Genomic DNA, 12,933 nt, shown 5'->3' with positions numbered 1-12,933 from the left:
ATGGTCCTATACATGGTCCTACATGATGGTCCTATACATGGTCCTACATGATGGTCCTATATGATGGTCATATATGATAATCCTACATGATGATCCTATATGATGGTCCTATACATGGTCCTACATGATGGTCCTATATGATGGTCCTATACATGGTCCTACATTTTGATCCTAAATGATGGCCCTGTATTATACCCTTGCACAGTTGCATTTCCACTTCTTCTGCATATTAGGAGTGTACCCCTCAGAAAAAAAAGTAGAAAAGTCTTCATAACATCCATATGTTTCTTGACAAAATCAAGAGCAGAGACATGAATTTGAAAATAGGGACCTGGTTGCACTTGTATTTATTGCCAAAAGCGTGACAGGATCCCATCAAGGAAAATAGACACTATTTTTGTTTATTTTTTTATCTTTTCTTTTATTTGATTCATTTCCATTTTTGCTATTTGGGATAAAAATAAAACCATGAGACTATATAATTGTGCTCTAAGGAAAATTACCTATGAGAGACCCCAGTGAGAGTGGAAGAGTGTCCTCCCGACGCGGTCTTAGGCTACTTTCACACATCCGGATTGAGCTCTGCGGCTCAATCCGGCTGTGCAAGCTATGCAACGGATGCGGTGAACACACCGCATCCTTTGCATAAGTTTTTCCTTTGTGGCCAGTCCGGTTTTTGCCGCTTGCGGCATGCTACTGAGCATGCGCAGTGGCAAAAACCGCATGCGGCGGCCGGATGCGGTTATTGCCGCATTGCGCCGCATCCGGCCGCCATAGGCATGCATTGAAAAATGCGCCGCATCGGTCGAATGCGGCGCGATGCGGTTTTTTTTGCCGCACGAAAAAACGTGCCAGGCAACGTTCCATCTGGCCGCCACATCGGCTAAATCTGCCGCATGCGGCAAAAACCGGACCGAACGGGAGCCCATGCGGCACAATGCGGCACTAATTAAAGTCTATGCAGAAAAAACGCAACCGGCAGCAAAAAAAAACGGTTGCGATTTTCCTGCAAAGTGCCGGATTGTGCCGCATTGCAGAAACCGGAGGTGTGAAAGCAGCCTTAGCCAGCAGCTGGTCACCAATTATTTTAGTAGCCAGAATGGTCCCAATCTGCTGATTGTAGAATAGATTGCCCAACAAGGACAGAAACTTACATTATACATCAATTTATATTAAGATATCAGTATCATTTTGAAATAGTTTCAATGTATTATTTTCTGTTCCTGCATGAGTCGTGTGCACAGAGCCAGTGCAAAAATTCACATGAACTGGTTATACGAGTTGTCTGATTAAGAAAACTCTTTTCCATATATTTTATAAGGAAATTCTATAGAAATGAATCGGTCTAGGATCCTCATGTTTTGGCCATAATGGAGAGGACCTCTCCTAATCTGCAGTACACAGATGACCTGTTGATATGGAGTGGCATAGTGGTATTACTCAATCATCCCTGTGGGGGCGCTGCTTGAAAATTGAATATCTAGTGCCAGGTTTCCTCTCACATTACAGGTGGGGACAAATGAATAGAAGTAATTGCCCATGGTAGAGAACCATGTTAGTAGGTGGCCAGACTGCTTGGTCATATTTAATTCCGTAAAGGTGGCTGTGATACAAGGGCTGCGCTACATCAATGCCCCCAGAAATAAAGGCGAGCTGATTATTATTTATTATTGTTATTTATTATTACAGCGCCATTTATTCCATGGCGCTTTACATGTGAAAGGGGTATACATAATAGGGACAAGTACAATAATCCTAAACAATACAAGGCACAGACAGGTACAGGAGGAGAGAAGACCCTGCCCGCGAGGGCTCATAGTCTACAAAGGATAGGTGAGGATACAGTAGGTGAGGGTAGAGATGGTTGTGCGGCACTATAGCAGACTGAGGGTTATTGTAAGTTGTAGGCTTGTTGGCAGAGGTGGTGCTTCAGACTTTTTTTGAAGCTTGTCAAGGTAGCCGACAGTCTGATATGTTGTGGCAGAGCGTTCCAGAGTATGGGGAAAGCACCGGAGGAGTCTTGGATGCGATGGTGGGAAGAGGAGATGTGAGGGGAGTTAATAAAAAATCATCAAGCAGACTGTATTACTGTTTTATATGCCTACCAATACCTAGTATTTGTCCACGAAATCTTCAGTGAATATTATTGAGAGCTGAATGAGAAGCCTAACCTGTATGTGTGAACCTCATCATCCTAGGTTACCTGTGCACGTCACTTTCTTTTTTTGCTTTTCACAGTCAATTGATTTGTACCTTAAAGGGGACCTGTGACTTGTTAAAAAAAAAAAAAAACTAGTTGAATACCTTGTGAAAGTCCCTGAGCTCCCCAGATTCTGCATCCTTCCATTGCAGAGATATTCACATTTGTTTCTTTAGGAGCTGAATATGTGAAATCTCTGATTGTAGTGCAACTGAATGTTTCTTCAGAGTCTTCTCTGGGGTCGTCTAAGCTTGCTCTTCCTTCCCAGATGCTGGATGCTGCCAATCACAGCTCATATTAAAAGCAAAAGTTGCAGAAAAAGGAGTTAAAATTCCCCCCAAAACTACAAAATTTACACAGCGAAAAAAGGCAATCGTATTTATCTGCCCAGGTCACAGAACCTACAGTCAAGGCCAAACGTTTTGAGAATGCTACAAATATTAATTTTTACAAAGTCTACTGCTTAAGTTTTTCTAATGGCAATTTGCATATACTCCAGAATGTCATAAAGAGTGATCAGCTTAACAGCAATTACTTGCAAAGTCAATATTGGCTAAAAAAAATGAACTTTAACCCCCAAAACACATTTCAATATCATTACATTCCTGCCTTAAAAGGAGCAGCTAACATTGTTTAAGTGATTGTTCCATTAACACAGGTGTGGGTGTTGATGAGGACAGGGCTGGCGATCAATCAGTCATGATTAAGTAAGAATGACACCACTGGACACTTTAAAAGGAGGCTGGTGCTTGGTATCATTGTTTCTCTTCAGTTAACCATGGTTATCTCTAAAGAAACACGTGCAGCCATCATTGCTCTGCACAAAAATGGCCTAACAGGGAAGAGTATCGCAGCTACAAAGATTGCACCTCAGTCAACAATCTATCGCATCATCAAGAACTTCAAGGAGAGAGCTTCCATTGTTGCCAAAAAGGCTCCAGGGCGCCCAAGAAGGACCAGCAAACGACAGGACCGTATCTTAAAACTGTTTCAGCTGCGGGATTGGACTACCAGCAGTGCCAAGCTAGCTCAGCAATGGCAGCAGGCTGGTGTGAGTGCTTCTGCACGCACGCACTGTGAGGCGGAGACTGCTTCAACAAGGCCTGGTTTCAAGGAGGGCAGCAAAGAAGCCACTTCTCTCCAGAAAAAACATCAGGGACCGACTGATATTCTGCAAAAGGTACAGGGAGTGGACTGCTGAGGACTGGGGTAAAGTCATTTTCTCAGATGAATCCCCTTTTCGATTGTTTGGGATATCTGGAAAACAGCTTATTAGGAGACGAAGAGGTGAGCTCTACCACTAGTCTTGTCTCATGCCAACTGTTAAGCATCCTGAAACGATTCATGTGTGGGGTTGCTTCTCAGCCAAGGGAATCGGCTCACTCACAGTCTTGCCTAAAAACACAGCCATGAATGAAGAATGGTACCAGAATGTCCTCCAAGAGCAACTTCTCCCAACTGTCCAAGAGCAGTTTGGCGCCCAACAATGCCTTTTCCAGCATGATGGAGCACCTTGCCATAAAGCAAAGGTGATCACTAAATGGCTCATGGAACAAAGCATAGAGATGTTGGGTCCATGGCCTGGAAACTCCCCAGATCTTAATCCCATTGAGAAATTGTGGGCAATCATCAAGAGACGGGTGGACAAACAAAAACCAACAAATTCTGGCAAAATGCAAGCATTGCTTATGCAAGAATGGACAGCTATCAGTCAGGATTTGATCCAGAAGTTGATTGAGAGCATGCCAGGGAGAATTGTAGAGGTCCTGAAGAAGAAGGGTCAACACTGCAAATATTGACTTGCTGCATTAAATCATTCTAACTTTCAATATAACCTTTTGGTACTCATAATATGATTGCAATTATATTTCTGTATGTGATGTAAACATCAGACAAACACAATTACAAACAGAGGGCAACAGATCATGTGAAAATATAATTTTGGTGTCATTCTCAAAACTTTTGGCCATGACTGTAATGCACCAAAAGGATGCAACACCCCCCCTTGGTAAAAGCCGAGACAACACATGCGCAAAATGCAGTGAGACAACCACAGTTCATGGAGGGGGGATTTAAATCGGACCGAGATCAGACCACAGTACTCATACTGGTCTTGCATCCCCCAACCAGAGTGTGACAACTACATAGAAATATATGACGCTGTCATGTTTGGGTCAAGAGAGCAGCGGTGCGATTTATATAGTCGTCAGAATGCACCCTTAGAATTGCACACGGATAATGCCTGTATAGGGCACTGGTCACATGTGGTGCACAATGTCTGGCTTACAGTTAGTGATGCCCATACTATTAGATTAGGTGGGCTGTCCAGCACTATATCAGTGCACCCCACTGGTACATACACCTAAGTTAGCAAAGCCAACCTAGATGGGCTGGGATGCATCTTGCATAAAAATAAATATATCACAGCTCGGCAGGGGATGTAGCAGCCTCAGACCCTGTCCTAGTATTCTCCAAAAGCAACAAATGTGAATATCTCTGCAATAGAGTGATGCAGCACAAAACAAATTGGAAAAGAGCATCAGAATCAGGGTTCCTCAGGGATCCTTATTAGGTACAGTTAGGTTCAGAAATATTTGGACAGTGGCACAATTTTCGCGAGTTGGGCTCTGCATGCCACCACATTGGATTTGAAATGAAACCTCTACAACAGAATTCAAGTGCAGATTGTAACGTTTAATTTGAAGATTTGAACAAAAATATCTGATAGAAATTGTAGGAATTGTACACATTTCTTTACAAACACTCCACATTTTAGGAGGTCAAAAGTAATTGGACAAATAAACCAAACCCAAAAAAATATTTTTATTTTCAATATTTTGTTGCGAATCCTTTGGAGGCAATCACTGCCTTAAGTCTGGAACCCATGGACATCACCAAACGCTGGGTTTCCTCCTTCTTAATGCTTTGCCAGGCCTTTACAGCCGCAGCCTTCAGGTCTTGCTTGTTTGTGGGTCTTTCCGTCTTAAGTCTGGATTTGAGCAAGTGAAATGCATGCTCAATTGGGTTAAGATCTGGTGATTGACTTGGCCATTGCAGAATGTTCCACATTTTTGCACTCATGAACTCCTGGGTAGCTTTGGCTGTATGCTTGGGGTCATTGTCCATCTGTACTATGAAGCGCCGTCCGATCAACTTTGCGGCATTTGGCTGAATCTGGGCTGAAAGTATATCTCGGTACACTTCAGAATTCATCCGGCTACTCTTGTCTGCTGTTATGTCATCAATAAACACAAGTGACCCAGTGCCATTGAAAGCCATGCATGCCCATGCCATCACGTTGCCTCCACCATGTTTTACAGAGGATGTGGTGTGCCTTGGATCATGTGCCGTTCCCTTTCTTCTCCAAACTTTTTTCTTACCATCATTCTGGTACAGGTTGATCTTTGTCTCATCTGTCCATAGAATACTTTTCCAGAACTGAGCTGGCTTCATGAGGTGTTTTTCAGCAAATTTAACTCTGGCCTGTCTATTTTTGGAATTGATGAATGGTTTGCATCTAGATGTGAACCCTTTGTATTTACTTTCATGGAGTCTTCTCTTTACTGTTGACTTAGAGACAGATACACCTACTTCACTGAGAGTGTTCTGGACTTCAGTTGATGTTGTGAACGGGTTCTTCTTCACCAAAGAAAGTAGGCGGCGATCATCCACCACTGTTGTCATCCGTGGACGCCCAGGCCTTTTTGAGTTCCCAAGCTCACCAGTCAATTCCTTTTTTCTCAGAATGTACCCAACTGTTGATTTTGCTACTCCAAGCATGTCTGCTATCTCTCTGATGGATTTTTTCTTTTTTTTCAGCCTCAGGATGTTTTGCTTCACCTCAATTGAGAGTTCCTTAGACCGCATGTTGTCTGGTCACAGCAACAGCTTCCAAATGCAAAACCACACACCTGTAATCAACCCCAGACCTTTTAACTACTTCATTGATTACATGTTAACGAGAGAGACACCTTCAGAGTTAATTGCAGCCCTTAGAGTCCCTTGTTCAATTACTTTTGGTCCCTTGAAAAAGAGGAGGCTATGCATTACAGAGCTATGATTCCTAAACCCTTTCTCCGATTTGGATGTGAAAACTCTCATATTGCAGCTGGGAGTGTGCACTTTCAGCCCATATTATATATATAATTGTATTTCTGAACATGTTTTTGTAAACAGCTAAAATAACAAAACTTGTGTCACTGTCCAAATATTTCTGGACCTAACTGTATTTATCTCAATTTTTTTTTCTCAAGTGACAATTTGTCTTGCAAGAAAGAAATAATGATGGATTTTAGCCCCAAATGTCAGAGGGTGAGGCAAGAAACAGTATCTCCACCCCACTCTTAGGCTGGGGCCACACGAGCACTACTGTGAGTGCATCGCATGACAGTCATCTCCTGCTTTGCTGGAGTGTAAGCCGAGTGTCATGCCACTGTGATGCGATCCTGTGATCGCAGCACAGCCGCGGAGAAGAGGGAGGGAGTAATCTCCCCATTTCCTTCATTGTGAGCTGATGCGTATATCGCTCTGCACTTTGGTATAATGCGAGAGCAGTGCAATCCGTCTCTCGCACCCATAGACTTGTGTGGATACGAGAGAAAACGGATCGGATTCCATCCGCAGCATGCGGCGATTATTTTCTTGGTCCGATTAGCGGCCCCATAGAGTTCTAGTGGAATGCAATTTTTTTTTTTATCATATTCCACTCACTCTGGCTTTTTTTTTTTGCCATGTGTCCTTCGCCTTATAAGTGAAATTATCCAAAAATGTATTAGCTATAGTCAATCCTCTTCTTTATGAATTCCTGGCATCGGCATAGGTAGGAGCTTGTAACCTTGTCATAGTACATTGCTTTACATTCACAAATATCTTGCATATTAACTAAAGATGCATCATTTAGACATAAAAATATTGCATCTTCCCCATCATCTTGTTTAAACCATTTCTACTTTATTAATGTGTATCATGAAATTACAAATTTCGTAGTGGAGCCTTTCCCCTGTATCTTACTGCAGAACATTTTTTTACTCCCTGGAGGATGTCTCTCCGTTTGTGGCGGGCAGCGTTACATCTTGAAAGATTTTCCTTCTCCCTATACGTTTACAGACGATTTAAAACTTGGGACAAAGTCACTGCAATGACGGTTATTCCTCTACATCGAAGGATACTGACAATATTCTATATAATAGGTTTAAGTGCTTGTGAAGAATACTGTCAGCTGTCACTCATTCTTACCAGTCATCATGTTCCTTTGTTATCCTGATTAATTCAATATTCCACCGTTGCTCAATGTCCCCTGGCTCAGATGAGTACAGAATAACTGGCCTCCACCGTTTCAGTCTTGTAAAGAGAGACCAGCCTTCTCCTCCAGGTATTCTAAATTCAACGCATACCTGTGACACCAGCGCCATGACTGCTATATATCTGTAGGACGACCGTGAGCTACTAAGCCAAGAACAGCACACTCACTTCTAGAATTATACATGGGCACAGACCGTGACATAAACAGCATTGTGTAGAAAATGCCAACACAATAGAACAGATAGAACCCGCTTGCTTTTACATCTTAAGTTAGGCAATGGATCTAATATTTTTTTCTGTTGTACTTAATATCTCCAGTTACATATTGTATTTTATATATATACATACACATTATGTTATGGGGTTTTTATGCATAATCATTAAAAGGTCACCCATTTCATTTTTAATGCTCAAAAAAACTCTCTCCCTCTCTCCACCCTATTTTTCATAAGCTCACGAAATGGAATCTGTCATTGGCAGTATAGGATAGAGCCGACCCTGAAATTTGGTACAGTATATCACAAAAGTGAGTAAACCCCTCACATTTTTGTAAATATATTATTTCTTTTTTATGGGACAACACCAAAGGTATTAGACTTTGATACAATGTACAGTAGTTAGTGTACACCTTGTATAAGAGTGTACATTTGGTGTGCCCTCTAAATAACTCAACACACAGCCATTAATGTCTAAACCGCTGGCAACACAAGTGAGTACACCCCTTAGTGAAAATGACTAAATTGTGCCCAATTAGCTATTTTGCCTCTCTGGTGTCATGTGAATCATTAGTGTTACAAGGTCTCAGGTGTGAATGTGGAGCAGGTGTGTTACATTTGGTGTTATCGCTCACACACTCTCTCATACTGGTCACTGGAAGTTTAACATGGCCCCTCATGGCAAAGAATTCTCTGAAAATCTGAAATAAAGAATTGTTTCTCTACATAAAGATGTCCTAGACTATAAGAAGATTGCCAACACCCTGAAACTGAGCTGCAGCACGATGGCTAAGACCATACAGTGATTTAACAAGACTGTTTCCACTCAGAACATGCCTCACCATGGTTGACCAAAGAAGTTGAGCTCACGTGCGCAGCGTCATATCCAGAGGTTGTTTCTTCAAAATAGACGTATGAGTGCTGCCAGCATTGCTGCAGAGTTTTCAGGGGTGGGTGTCAGCCTGTCAGTGCTCAGACCATACGCCGCACACAGCATTAAATTGGTCTGCATGGCTGTTGTCATAGAAGGAAGCCTCCTCTAAAGATTATACACAAGAAATCCCAAAAACAGTTAGCTGAAGACAAGCAGACTAAGGACATGAATTACTGGAACTATGTCCTGTGGTCTGATGAGACCAAGATTAAACTTATTTGATTCAGATGGTGTCAAACGTGTGTGGCAGCAACCAGGTGAGGAGGACAAAGGCAAGTGTGTCTTGCCTACAGTCAAACGTGGTGGGAGTGTCATAGTTTGGGGCTGCATGAGTGCTTCCGGCTGTGGGGAGCTACAATTCATTGAGGGAACCATAATAATAATAATTTATTCATTTATGTAGCGCTATTAATTACATAGCACTTTACATACATTGGCAACACTGTCCCCATTGGGGCTCACAATCTAAGGTCCCAAACTGTATGTTTTTGGAGTGTGGGAGGAAACTGGAGTATTCGGAGGAAACCCACGCAAACACGGGGAGAACATACAAACTCATTGCAGATGGTGTCCTTGGTGGGAATTGAACCCAGGACCCCAGCGCTACAAGACTGCAGTGCTAACGACTGAGCCACCGTGCCGCCCAACATGTACTTTGAAATACTGAAGCATAGCATGATTCCCCTTCGGAAACTGGGCCGCAGGGCAGTATTCCAATATAATAATGACCCCAAACACACCTCCAAGACAACCACTGCTTTGCTAAAGAAATTGAGGACAAAGGTGGACTGGCCAAGCGTCTCCAGACCTAATCCCTATTGAGCATCTGTGAGGCCTTTTCAAACAGAAGGTGGAGAAGCACAAGGTGTCTAACATCCATTAGCTCTGTGATGTCGTCATGGAGGATGGAAGAGGATTCCAGCAGCTCTACTGAACTCTATACCATAGAGAGTTAAGGCAAGTGCTTGAAAATAATAGAGGCAACACAACATATTGATATTTCGGGCACAATTTGGCCATTCTCACTTAGCGGTGTACTCACTTTTGTTGCCAGTGTGTTGAGTTATATAGAGGACACCAAATTTACACTGCTATACAAGCAGTACACTGACTACTTTACATTGTATCAAAGTGACATAGCTTCAGTCTTGTCCAGTGAAAACATATAATAAAATATTTACAAAAATTGTGAGGGATGTACTCACTTTTGTGATGTACTGTATATATCCTTTTCTATGATGTCATGAAAGAGGTTTGCTCACGATTCATCTTCAGGAGTGCAGCGCTCATCTGTCTCATGGCTTTCCGGTGACCGAGGATGGTGGCATACTTGCAATGCCAGTCCAAACTAAGTGCGCTTGTCAACTTTGCCTCTGTAGTATCCAAAAAGTGATGTTGGCTACAGAGTCACTGGTGACCTTGGCATGAGAAGTACGCTATAAAATGGAAAATCCCTCTGTTCTTAAAAATGGAGAGGATTTGTAATAAGAGGTGAATTGCAAAGTTACTTGTTTTTTCCAAGCACTTTCAATTTTATCCATTTAAGAATTTTAGACAACCCCTTTAAGTATTGTCACGTGAAAAGTTATGATTGAGTCTGTAAAGGGGGCTTTACACGCTACGATATCGTTAATGTTTTATCGTCGGGGTCACATCGTTAGTGACGCACATCCGGCGTCATTAACGGTATCGCAACGTGTAACAATTACCAGCGACCTTAAACGTCCTCCAAAGTGGTGAAAATCGTTCACCATGGAGACGTCGTCCTAAAACCAAAAATTGTTAATGGTTGTTTATAGATGTTGTTCCTCTTTCCTGCGGCAGCACACATCGCTGTGTGTGACACCGCAGGAGCGAGGAACCTCACCTTACCTGCGTCCCGCCCGCAATGAGGAAGGAAGGAGGTGGGCGGGATGTTCGTTCCGCTAATCTCCGTCCCCTCCGCTTTAATTGGCCAGCCGCTTAGTGACGTCGCGGTGACGCCGAGCGCACCTCCCCTTGAGGGAGGGATTGTTCGGCAGTCACAGCGCCGCCGCCGACCAGGTAAGTGCGTGTGACGCTGGCATAGTGATAATGTTCGCTGCAGCAGCGATCACACGATATCGCATGCACGACAGGGGCGGGTGCTTTTGCGTACGATATCGCTAGCAATTGCTAGAAATATCATAGTGTGTAAAGCCCGCTTAAGACTTGCTTTCCCCTTTCAATACAATTTTTAATTTCCAAATACAGTAAGGGAAAATGGTAAATTCGTCTTGGTATAATTTTTTTATTACATTTTTCATTCTCCAAAACAAATGGCTAAAAGTTTTTGCTTTAATTTTATGTTATTTAAACTTTTAACATAAAAAAATTAGAACTCAACATGCAAAGCAAACAAGTTTTTGTGCGGCATGAAAAAAAAAGTTCTGGTTTTTGATATGAAGAGAAAAATGAGCAAAAATTGAAAAAAAAAACAAAAAAACCCATAACTTTTGTCCATTTAAGATTTTTTCGTCTACTCGAACAACTACTTGTCAATGTCTATGTTTGCCCCCCAATAAAATAATAACACTTATACTCACCACTGGTGCTGTTCCAGTGGTGTTGGTACTGGGTCTCCTGAGGATCGTGTAACATTGTTATGGCACGACATCCCTGCTGTCAAGCAGTGCCGGGTTTACTCTCCCCTTTTTCAGACAAATCAGACATCTGGAGGAAGTGGTATCAGCGGCTGCTCTCTTACCTCTTCCAAATCTCAATTATGTCTGTAAGAGAGGAGAGTGAAGCAAGCACTGATTAGCCATAGGGATCTCGTGACAATGTCACATGATCCCCGGGAGAAGCCAGTACCAACACTGCTGGAACAGCGCCAGAGGTGAGTATAAGGCCTTGTTCACACACTGCGTTTTTACCCGCTTTTTTTTACGTTTTTGCTTCAGAAATTGCTTGAGAAAATGGTTGTAACCTTTCTGCAGACATTTCCTAGCAAAACCTATGGAAAAAATAATAGCTGTGCGCACGCTGCGTTTTTTTTCCAAAAACATTCTTTCTGCAGAATTTCTTGAGAAAAAGAATGTGCATGTCACTTCTTTTCTGCAGGTACCTGCGTTTTTTGCCATAGATTATGGTAAAAAACCGCAGGGACCAACCTGCGGAAAAAACGCACCAAAAACGCATCAGGAATGCACAAAAACGCGGTAAAAACGCATGCGGCTTTCGGTGCGTTATTAGTGCATTTGTTGACCGCAAGTGCACTAATCTTTCAGACTCTCAAGAAATTTGAGAAAAATCCTTTTTTTAATGTGAACAGAGCCTAAAGCGGGCTTTACACGTAATGACATCGCTAACGACATGTCGTTGGGGTCACAGAATTTGTGACGCACTTCCGGCCTCGTTAGCGACGTCGTTGCGTGTGAAACGCACGAACGACCGTTAACGATCAAAAATAGTCACCTTATCGTTCATAGCTGTCCAGTCGTTGTAATCCCGATTATCGTTGCTGCTGCAGGTACGATATTGTTCATCGTTCCTGCGGCAGCACACATCGCTATGTGTGACACCGCAGGAACGAGGAACATCCCTGTACCTGCGGCCGCCGGCAATGAGGAAGGAAGCAGGTGGGCGGGTTGTTCCACCCGCTCATCTCTGCTCCTCTGCTTCTATTGGGCGGATGCTTAGTGATGCCGCTGTGACGCCGAACGAACCGCCCCCTTAGAAAGCAGCTAAGTACGTGTGACGGGTGTAAGCGATGCTGTGCGCCACGGGCAGCGATTTGCCCGTGACGCACAACCGACGGGAGCAGGTGCTTTCACCAGCGACATCACTAGCGATGTCGCTGTGTACAAAGCCCGCTTAAGTGTTATTATTTTACAGGTGGAAACCTAGGGAATGAGAAGAGGTTTTGTAAGTAGTTAACAACCCCTTTAAAGTTTAAAATAGTACCGTTGCTAAGGTATTAAATGAATAATAAAGCTGTATAGTAATTGCGTGTAAAACTTCAACAATGGCTTGGAGTGTTGGGTAAGGCTCTGATGATTTTTACATTCAGATATTCTGATTTTTTTCATTTTTAGGAGAAGAAAAATGAAATAGAAAAACCTCATCTGTTGTGTACCTGATACAAATGGAAGCAAAGGGGAAACCATTAGGGGTCTGTCTGGGTTCTGATATGTGTTCCTATTTTAAACCAAATGTAAAAAGCACTATGCAGAACTTTTTTCCTTTTCTAAAACTCTACATAAAACGGAACCTAGACGTACTCCAATAGGGGCCGCTCTTTAGTTTGGATCAGCTCTGCAACA

At 42.8% G+C, this 12,933-nt stretch overlaps 1 protein-coding gene across 1 annotated transcript in view; it reads left to right on the top strand.

Annotated features, from left to right (window-relative positions):
- The window catches only part of VAV3 (vav guanine nucleotide exchange factor 3), a 278,408-nt gene that overhangs the window by 198,294 nt on the left and 67,181 nt on the right, over nt 1-12,933 (top strand). The window lies entirely within an intron of this gene.

This window comes from Anomaloglossus baeobatrachus, chromosome 8 (assembly GCF_048569485.1).
Source record: "Anomaloglossus baeobatrachus isolate aAnoBae1 chromosome 8, aAnoBae1.hap1, whole genome shotgun sequence".
Taxonomy (NCBI): domain Eukaryota; kingdom Metazoa; phylum Chordata; class Amphibia; order Anura; family Aromobatidae; genus Anomaloglossus; species Anomaloglossus baeobatrachus.
The sequence above is the reverse complement of the archived record's forward strand: the minus strand, read 5'-3'. Positions and strand labels throughout refer to the sequence as shown.